Source organism: Grammomys surdaster, unplaced genomic scaffold (assembly GCF_004785775.1).
Source record: "Grammomys surdaster isolate TR1022 unplaced genomic scaffold, NIH_TR_1.0 127, whole genome shotgun sequence".
Lineage (NCBI taxonomy): Eukaryota > Metazoa > Chordata > Mammalia > Rodentia > Muridae > Grammomys > Grammomys surdaster.
This window is the reverse complement of record NW_021604585.1, coordinates 10109017-10119872: the sequence shown is the minus strand read 5'-3', so window position 1 is coordinate 10119872 and position 10856 is coordinate 10109017. Positions and strand designations below refer to the sequence as shown.

Genomic DNA, 10856 nt, shown 5'->3' with positions numbered 1-10856 from the left:
AGAGAAGAGAAGAGAAGAGAAGAGAAGAGAAGAGAAGAGAAGAGAAGAGAAGAGAAGAGAAGAGAAGAGAAGAGAAGAGAAGAGAAGAGAAGAGAAGAGAAGAGAAGAGAAGAGAAGAGAAAATAAGCCAGGCATAATGGAGCACATCTTTAATCCCAGAGCTTTGGAGGCAGTGACAGGTGGGTCTCTGTGAGTTTAAGGCCATCTTGGTCTACATACTGAATTCCAGGATAGCCTGGGCTACATAGTAGCTACACTGTGAAACCCTGTCTCAAAACAAACAAACAAAATGTATATAAGGCATCCAGCCATGTATTCACTACATGCCAAATAAACACCTAGATTTACTTCTTGGTTTTGTCTCAAAACAAACAAACAAAATGTATATAAGGCATCCAGCCATGTATTCACTACATGCCAAATAAACACCTAGATTTACTTCTTGGTTTCTGTGGTAACTACCTGCCTCTTACCAGCACAAAACCTAAACTGATTATCAGCTCATAAAGTATTATAACTTGAGGGTACACATGAACAGGAAAAGAGTCAATAAATTCTTATGAAACCCAGAGCCTGTTTTTCTTGCTATCCTGCTGTGTAACAAGCAAAAATCCCCATAGGAGTAAACAGGGAGGAAGATGGCCTTCCTATAGCAGATGGCCTACCTGCAGGAGGATGAGAAATAACCAGTCAGCATTCCATTCACTAATGGTCTAAAAATGTCAGAACATCAACCAAAACAACAGCATCTACCAAATACAAAACACTGTTCACTACCTTTCAGGGACAGGGAAAAAATGAAAATATATGAGCTGTTTCTTTCCTAGCTGACTAGAGTCATACAGTTTCAGATATGTGTTCACATTGCCTCTAAGTGAATAACTGACTGCACATATAGTAAGCCTGAGGAAGTCAAACCCACAGCTATGAGGGGTTGTCAGATAATAGGAGGAAGGGATTAGGTGGGGAGGCAGAATAGGTAATAAATAAAGAGGTAAGGATGTAGGATTCATCCAGATGACTATTGTCTCCCAATCTCCAAGTAATTCTACCATATCTAGGATGCTAACAGCACCTGCCACTGTCTCATCTGGAGGACCTAAGGAAACTAAAAAGAACAGAGAACACAATCCAGTGGCCTGGAGTCAAATGGCATTTTTGAATTACAAAAAAAAAAAAAAAAGCACAGCACAGAGGGGAAAAAAAAGTTAAGACTAGCTGGCATACAACTGTACCCATTTTAAGAAAAGTATTCCCTAGGGCTGAAGAGATGGCTCAGGAGTTAAGAGTGTGTATCGCTCTTGCAGAGCACCAGAGAATGATACCCAACAATCACACTGGATGGCTCACAACCACCGGTATTCCAGGGCCAGAGATTCCAACATCCTTTTCTGGCCTCTATGAGTGCCTGGACTCAAATAAGCTATGCACATGTGTATACACACCTCACATACTCATGCACGCACGCACAAATAAATAAAAATTGTCTTTTTTAAAAGTATTCCTCACACAAATAAAAATAATCTCTTTTTAAAAGTATTCCTTCAAACGCTGTAAAGACACATTCTCCTTTGTTGCCCACTATTAGACTCAAAACCACTGCTGCAGACACTAGGGTAGTTCAGACGACAGAATGTTTGCCGGCATTCACATGCATATCCTGTCTCAAAAACAACAACATATCATGGAAGAATGTGAGTTTATTCAGGGCAAAACAAAATAATATGAATCACAAACTTGGCTGAAGACCCAATATACTTTCTAAACATAGGCCCAGAGGAGGAGAAGAACAAATGACAAAGTGATCTTATTGGAGTAGGATCTTGGCTTCTCTACTGATCCTTAAGTCTCCAGTTCTCATTTTTTTTTTTTCTGTAAGAAGTAAAGAGGATCTCAGAATTCAAAGTCCAAGTCTTCCAACTTTAATGAACCTACAGCTTTCCTCTTCATATACTCGTTTGTTGCACAAGCATCAGATGGAATCCAGATTTTATGTCAATGTGGTGGCACACACCTTTAATCCTAACAGTGCAGATGGATTAAAAAGGCAGGTGGGAGGCCAGGCATGGTGGTTCACATCTTTAATGCCAGCACTTGGGAGGCACAGGCAGGGGTATTTCTGTGAGTTCAAGCCAGCCTGGTCTAGGACAGTCAGAGCTATTACATGGAGAAACCCTGTTTGGAACAACAAACAAGAAAGAGACAGAGAGAAAGAGAGGGGGAAGGGGAGAGAAGGAGGGAAGAGAGGTGGGGGCTGGAGAGATGGCTCATGGGTTTAAGTGCTTTGGTTGCTCTTCCAGAGGTCCTGACCTCAATTCCCAGCAACCACATGGTGGCTCACAACCATCTATAACGGAATCTGATTCCTGCTGCTGATGTGCATGAAAACAGAGCACTTAAATACATAAAATAAATAAATATATATTATAAAAAACAAGACAAGTGAATCTCTGAGAATTCTAGGCCAGCCTCATTTACATAGTGAGTTCCAGACAGCCAGAAATAGACTTTGTCAAATAAATAAATAAATAAATATTAAAAATCATTTGACTCCCAATGAGGAGTCAAATGATTTTTAATTTGAAAACTCTAGAACTTGGAAATAGAATTTTTATTAACAATAGGGCCTACTTCAAGTTCCAAAATTTTAGACAATGAACTCTACTAGGTAAGTTATAGCTGCATTCATAAATATTTATTACACACACATTTGAAGAACTTTCCAGAAGGACTCATCTTTGGCTTGGTTCCAGATACAGGAACCCTGAGAAGGCTAACTAAAGTACCCCATTTTTGTCTGTCTTGGAGGCCATGTGCTCTACCCTCTGCTGCTCTAGAAAGAAACTGTCTTGACACTGTGATAAAACAACAAGGTGACCTGTAAGTGTGCAGTTTCAAGAGCTTTTAGTAATGATCTAGAAACAAGAACAAAACCTGCTGTTGATCATGAAGGCTAGTTCCAATTAGGACAAGGGTGAAAGGAGAGAGAAGCCATTACATTACTCCAGTAAGATGGCTGGTTCAATGTAAATGCTCAAGATTAAATCCCATAGAGGAAATGACACTCTCGGCAGCACCATCTGCTCCTTCTGGTGTCTAGCCTGACTTTTTTTTTTTTTTTAACAAAGTCCACCTGTATGAGGACTGTGAAAGCTGCTCTAAAGAGCACAGCTCCTCAGATCTGCACATTCACTCATAGCCACTTTAGATCTTCCCCTATCTTGAGGTTTGACAACCCAGCAGGTACACAGAACTGCAGGGCAAGTTTTACAAGGAAAGGAAAAACTTCTGAGAACTACAGAGCACATTTAATAATAAAAAGCCCCAAGAAATGAAAGCACACGTCCACACAAAAACTTACACAAGAATGTTTTTAGCTGACTGTGGTGTCACATGCCTATAATCCCAGCATTTGGGAGGTTGAAGCAGGAGAACCTCAAAGCCAGCCCAGAATACATGACTATATTTTAAAAAAGGTTCTTGGCAACATTATTCAAAACCCAAAGTGGAAGCAATGCAGATGTCCATCAGCTGATAAGTAAGGTGTACTTGGCAACAAACTGGGACCGAAGCACAGACAAATGCTCCAATACCAATAAATCTTAACAATAGTAAGTGGGGCTAGAGAGATGGTTCAGCAGGTAAGAACATCAGTCGTTCTTCCAGGACACAGGTTCTATTCCCATCGCCCACAAGGTGGCCCTCAGCTGATTATAACTCCAGCCCCAGGAGACCTATCATCTTCTGGCCTCTGAGGTATTTCATGAACATGGTACACAGGCAAAACACTCACACACATTAAAAAGAAAAAAAAGTAACTAGAAGTGAAAGAAGCCAGTTACTAAACTACATATACATACCACAATTACAATAACACAAGATGTCCAAGTAGGTAAACATACAGAGAAAGTAGATGAGAGTAGTCTAAAATTAGACTGGTGTGATCTCATACAACCTCAAAAAGAAGTCGCCTTTAATCCCAGCACTTGGGAGGCAGAGGCAGGAGGATTTCTGAGTGCGAGGCCAGCCTGGTCTACAGGGTGAGTTCCAGGACAGCCAGGGCTATACAGAGAAACCCTGTCTCGAAAAAAAACCCAAAAAAAAAACAAAACAAAACAAAACAAAAAACCTCGAAAAGATACTAAAAACAGCTGCATTGTTTATGCAAATGTCTATCAATTAATGAATAAAGACAAAGGTACAGACTGGGTGTGGTGGCATACAGCTTTGATCACAACACTCGGGAAGCAGAAGCAGAGAGAGCTCTGTGAATTCAAGGTCAGTCTGGTCTATATGTTGATTTCCAGGACAGGCTGAGCTACATAGTGGAACCTTGTCTCAAAAAATAAGAAAAATTTTAAAATGATACATCTATAAAAAAAATTACTCAGTAATAAACAGAATAAAGTACAGATACATGCTGTAACACAAACCTCAAAAGCATGCTAAGTAAAAGAAGCCACATGGGTGAATTTTTATGATATGTAAGTTATAAGCCAACAAAACTATTTCTTTTAAAAGGCACATGACAAAGTAAAATGCTAAATGCCAAAAAATCTCCTTGAGTAAACTTAGAAATGATCGATAAATATATATATAGAATACCATATGAAGCCATTTGAACTATTAAGGATGAGTCAGGGGAAAATGGTTATGGAATAATGCTGAGAAAAAAAATCAAAACAAGATGTTTAGAGTGTACCAGAAAAGATGGAAGAAACAGAATACACAGAAAAGATATGTTAGGTTACACAATAATTATTTTATTTTGGCCTATATATTCTAACCTGTCTGTAATATCCCACTTTAATGGCAACTAAAGGGAAAAAATCCTCATCAATCTTCCCTCAGTCGCAGAGACAATTACAATTTAAGATGAAAATAAGCTACTCAGCTTCCCAGTTCTCTTTTTCAGAATTCCATCCACTAAGTTCTCAGAGATCTACTAAGAGCAACCCAAAGGAGATGAATTGGGTTAACATAATGCCCAGAAGCCACTTTCATTAACAGCCTAATCAAAAGCCAAAACCTAGTTCAGCCAAAGAGAACTTCAGCAAAGACAATCTACATAAAGGTATCTCCACTCTGATCTTAAACTTCTGTGGGTACACAAGCACGTCACTGCTGATGGTAATCTGGATTTGGGCAGATTAGATACATGTTCCTTCTAGAGAAAAGTTGGTAAGAAAAGGGAGTTTGGAAGAGTCCCTATTCAAATCGCTTCTCTTGAGGTTTTGCTCCCAATCTCCAACTAGAGGAAAAAGAATCCTGAATTATTTTCTTTTCAACATAAAAGATCCAAGTAATAGAGAACTGTCAGTCTGCACAAGCACGAATCTGCTGCTGTCATGAAGAATCCCGGGCTAATTTCCCAAGTCACAAAAAATAAAATAAAAACCGCTATGCTGGAGCGTGTATCAGGGCACACAGCTACCAGGTAATTTCAGAGCTCTCTCAACACTGCCACAATAACAGGCAAGTACATCTGTTTCTGCTTGAGAATGCTTCACTAATATCCTGTTTCGGGAGTACTTCGTGAATTCTTGGCATGCAGCTTTCAGATGTTTCCAGGAGACACATCATAGATAACACAAGAGTCTGAAAGCCCACTCAGTTCTCACTACAACTGCTGTACTCCCTGCTACTCTTAAACCCAGAACCTTCACAGACTCAACTCTCCCTCAACCTTGGGAGTAGCAGTTAGCCTTTCAGAGCAACAGCAACCCAGCTCAACACCACTTCCAGATCTACCAGATTCTGGAGATCTCTACACCCAGCTGAGAACCAGAAGATAAAAGAGCTAAGGAAGGAAACTTGCTGGTTTCCAGCTCCCACCCCCCTAAAAATAGGGGGATTAAAGGGGGCAGGCAAGCACAGATATGAGGACAGAAGATAACAGGTGCCTGCTGGACCTCTCCTTTCTCACATAAAAGATTTTTACAGGGTAACACTCATGAACATACATTAACCAAAGGAACAATTTCTACTTTCTTGAATCTTAGCCATGATGTAGAAAATAGATTTTCACACCCAAGGTCTGTCACTTCAAGGTTTGCCTGACTGCTTCCTGGATCTCAAGATCCAACAGCTTCAAATACTCATCACAAAGCTTCTAGCCCCCATCCTAAGTTGCAATCTTCCTTCCCATCAGCAAGCTAACAACCTCCCACATACACCACAGAATTTGTCACTGCTTTAACTTTTTAAGCATCCTACAATGTGGTCACATACCTATGAGCATAAATTTTCTAAAAACCATTCAACTACGTGAAGACTCGTTATTACATATGTAGATATTCTGGCTTTGATTGGCTGTTTGTTTGCTTTGGAAACAAGGTCTCACTAAGCAGCACAAGCTAACCTTGAACTTAAGATCCTCCTTCCTCTACATTCCATGGTTTGAACGAGTCCTAAAAGCCATGTATGAATTCTATTTGGTGGTAGGACTAGAAGGTGCATGGATACATTAGCAGATAACTAGGATTAGAGGAGGTCTTGAGGGTGGGGCTCCCATGCTGACTTGAGGAAGAGACTCAAGTTGCCATGTTTTTATCATGTGATACCCTGTGCCATGTTATGATGCAAGACACTGGTGCCAAACTCTTCAACTTCCTGGTTTTCAGAACTGTGATCCAAATAAGCTTTTCTTCTTAACGAATTACCATATCTCAGGTTCTTTGTTACAACAGAAAATAGACTGAGAGACAGAGAGAGATTTCTCCATAGATAGAATCTTCAAAGAAACCAAAAGAATTTCTTGTCACATACTTTGTTTCAATGTTTGGGGTAAGGGGAGGGCAAAAAAAAAAAAAAAAAGCTATGTGATTCCTTTATCTATTCTTTCCCTCCATTCTCACACTTCTTGAGACAATGTTCTCAGCAGGAATCCCATGAGTTCAAGACAGAGGAAGGAAAATGAATTCTGTTCATCAGCTTCAACTAGACCACATGCCAATCAACCCAAGAGCTCAGTAAAATGTTTTATGTGTGTGGCAGACAGATGACCAAGTGGGCTATAAGGACCTGCCACTTCCTCTCATGAACTGTCACTTGGTAAAGAGGAAAGCAAGGGGAAACACAAGCACCCAGTGTGTTCTCTGGCTTTCCTTGACTGCCAGCAAGGGGTTCTACTTAATTGTCCCAAATCACCTGGTTGGTACTGAAATGAGGAAAATCATGTTCCTCACTGAATTTTTTTTTTTTTTTTTTTTTTTGGTTTTTTGAGACAGGGTTTCTCTGTATAGCCCTGGCTGTCCTGGAACTCACTCTGTAGACCAGGCTGGCCTCGAACTCAGAAATCCGCCTGCCTCTGCCTCCCAAGTGCTGGGATTAAAGGCGTGCGCCACCAACGCCCGGCCTCACTGAATTTTTAACTTTTCTCTTTGTTTTTAGACAAGGTCTCACTTTTTAGTACTGGGTGTCCTAGACACTACGTAGATCAAACTGGCCTTGAACTCTGCCTCTGTCTCCCAGCACTGGAATTAAAGGCATTCACCACTAAGCCCAGTCTGAACAAAAATTTTAAGATTTTATTGATTATGATACATAGGTGTCTGTGTGCATTCAGCCCAGAAAAGGGCACCAAGTACCCTAAAGCTGTTTAGTTATGGGTGGCTGTAAGCAGGCTGGGTGCTAGAAATCAAATTCCTGTCCTCGGCAAGAGAAGCAAGCACTAAGATAAATTAAGATAAATTTAAGATATTTTATTATTTCTCTAAGCCTACAGAGGATACCAGCAGTGAGCAGTTGTCAAGAGAGCTAAAAGTACAGAAAAAGCACAAGGAAAAGTATGAATGAGAGTAAAGGATGTTTTGGTTGGTCAAGGGTGTCTTTTGATTTTTTGTTTGTTTGTTTGTTTTTGTTATTGTTTGTCATCTGATTTTGACACAGGGTTTCACTATGTGTGTATCCAGGCTAGCTGGAACTCATGACCCTCCTACCTCTGGCCTCCCCAATGCTGATTACAGACATGCACAATCAAAAGCAAGTTTTAATGTGAGAAACGGACAAACATAATACGTGCAAAATAATGCTTCCTAGTAATACCAAACTTGTAAAAAGTCTTACTTTTAGAAGCCAAGTGAATCAGTACCTTTGGAGGGCACACATTAGTATATGTGTGGAGGAAGCAGTGAAGCAGAAACTGAGGCCCCAGAAACAACAGAGGAGGAAATCCCCTGTCAGAAGATGCATCATTACATAAGAGTTCCAGTTCAATCACCACGCCATGGAGACCAGCCAGGAAACCACAGAGCGCTGAGGTCTGCCACCGGCCAGGCTGCAGCGCCTTTTCACCTGGCTTTCTCTTTTCAATGAGCCTAAATGCTGGCTCTGGAGACACTGAACTCTTAACAAGTCGTACTGACATTTGGTGGGTTTGCTCTCAGGACTGCATATCCCAAGGCTTTTCTAGAGCAGTAGGTGGGGACTTTTTTCCCCATCTATCATTCCTACTACAATATCCAGAGCCTTCTGTAGTCAGGAATCCTATCCACAGGGTCAGTCTCAAGCTGATAACTGTTCTTTTAACTTAACGGGTACATGTTCCAGAACCAGCAAACAGTAATGAAAACTACCACCATAAACCAAAATAAACTAACTTAAAAGCTGAGCACCATGAAGACCTGTCTGGTTTCAGTTTTAACCATTCCGGTAACTATAAAACCAGGCAACAACTGGCATATACTGTGTATGACATGAAATTTTAAAAAAGTGAGCAAGTAGGTATTGTGCAGCCTACCATTACTGGGCTTCCAGGAGTGAGTTAGGGGTGCTTATAATCAGAGAAACGGCCTCAAACGGCGAGAAGGAACTAGACACTCCAGAACGTAAGTTCTGGCCTTACGTTATTTAACATTATTTAGCTTTTGTCTCAACTGGAAAAGTAAGGATAATATCCGCCCTACCTCAAATATTATTAAATGAAATCAAAAGTGAAACCTGGGCCAGTGAGATAGCTAGTGTATACAGAAGCACTTGTCACCAGACCTGATCACCAGAGTTCAATCGCTGGGAGGTAGAAAACTGGCTCCTGCAATGTGTTCTTTGACCTCCACACCAGCACCATGGTGTATAAGTGCACCAACCAAACTCACACACGCCAAACAAACGGTGTAGCTTGGTACACAATTAAACCCTCAAAAAGTTTTCCACAGTACCATCACCCTCCAACTCAAGACAGTTCAAATTTCTACTTGAATGTGCATCTAATGAAAAATGCAAAGCTCAGAAAACTAAGAAGTCAATGCCAAGGGCATGTCCCTACTAGTCTCCACTAGATGGTGACAGCCTGGGTGTAGAATTCCCAGAGCACAAAAAAAAGTGTGTGTGTGTGTGTGTGTGTGTGTGTGTGAGAGAGAGAGAGAGAGAGAGAGAGAGAGAGATTTGTTTGTTTGTTTAACCAAAGAGATTCTAACACCAAAAACCGAATTGATCAATGTGAAAAGTGGTAAGACACTGAAGATCTAGAAAGGAGTAAACACCCATGGCTTAACTGAAAAGAATGTCCCCGCACCTCTCTGTACAGAGAGCACTTCAAACCCCAATCAGCAAGAACAACAAAGGGCAGCATACTGCCTTGTCACCATAGAAGTGTGTGGCAACAACAGTAGGCCTCTGCTGAACGAACGTGAAGTTCCCAAAGAACTTGATGCCTTTTTAGGATCCCGGGCCTTGCTGCCCTCCCAATTCCGTTACAGGTAAGTTTTTCCACCACGGTGGCTGTCCCGTGAGGGATCATCAGTCTCACAAGTAAGAAAGTCTATACGTAGTTACACTAAAAACAAAACAAAACAGGAAATGGCTTTGGCGAGTTTCAGCCCACGTAATAAGTAAAGTTTTGGCAACTGAAGAGGCGACCAGGCGCTGGGGCTCCAGAACGCTCACGCGCACAGGCGAGCGGCTGCAAGATTTCCTCAGGAAACCCACCTCGGCCAAGCCTCCCGCCGTGCGGAACCGCGGCTTCGCTGGACCGGTGGGCCTCCACCTTGCAGCGCGCTCCGCCGAGCCCGATCTGATCCTCCGGTCTCGGGCCCCGGCACAGCTACGCCGCCGCCTTCCGAGCGGCTCGGCCCGGCCACTCAGGGCGGCTCGCAGCGCTGACACCGGCCGGAGCGAGAGCAGACGGCCGCGCAGAGGCCGGCGTCCCCGAGGAAACGCGTGCCCGCCCGTGCCCTGACAACCGGCCCCGCGCGCCGCTGACACAAAGCCGGCCCTCCGGACCGGGCGGCGGTGACAACTCACCCGGGAGCGGCGCCGAGACCTCCGGGAAGGGGGCGCTAGCAGCTCCCGCGTCGCCGAACCCGCTCCGCCGCTACGCGCGCGCGCCTGCACTCCCTGTCGGGTCCCCGCGAAGCCTCGCGTGCCCTGGTCTGGCTGGCGCTGCCGGGCGCTGAGGGAGGAGGAGGACGCGAGCGGTGGCCGGCTCCGGAGGATGGAACGCGGCGGCGGCGGCTGCGCCAGCGTCACTGGCCCAGCTGTACGGCGCGGGCGGGGGCCCCGCGGAGGGGAGAGGGCAGGGACAAGGCCTGGGCGGGGCCAGGCACGCACGCAACAAGCGCAGGCGTCGCGCCGCTGCGACCGCCCCGAGGAGTCACGCGCACGCGCCTCTGACCCTATCTGACACGCCCCCGGCGGGGAGGGGAGGGGAGGGGAGGGGGAGGGAAACCTTAAAGAGACAGTCGCTCGGACGTCTCTGGCTGTAATACCGACTCTAGTTAGCCTCTTTCCTAGAACGCCCTCCGGTTCTTTGACTGTTATTGTTTGCTTATTATTTGGATGTTTTAATTACTGTCATTTGCAAAGAAGTATACTGTTGTTTAAGAGCCTCTTCCACACACGTTGCCCATTTAGGTCTT

At 43.5% G+C, this 10856-nt stretch overlaps 1 protein-coding gene across 2 annotated transcripts in view; it reads right to left on the bottom strand.

Moving 5' to 3' along the window:
- The window catches only part of Susd6 (sushi domain containing 6), a 93256-nt gene extending 82914 nt beyond the window's left edge, over window positions 1-10342 (bottom strand). Inside the window, exon 1 of one of the 2 annotated variants that reach the window (XM_028789496.1) lies at window positions 10243-10342. The gene's annotated coding sequence lies outside the window, so the exon portion shown is untranslated. Of the gene's footprint in view, window positions 1-9927; window positions 9969-10242 lie in introns of those variants that run through there. The other variant, XM_028789505.1, reaches the window with a different exon arrangement.
- Window positions 10343-10856: the final 514 nt, after the last annotated feature.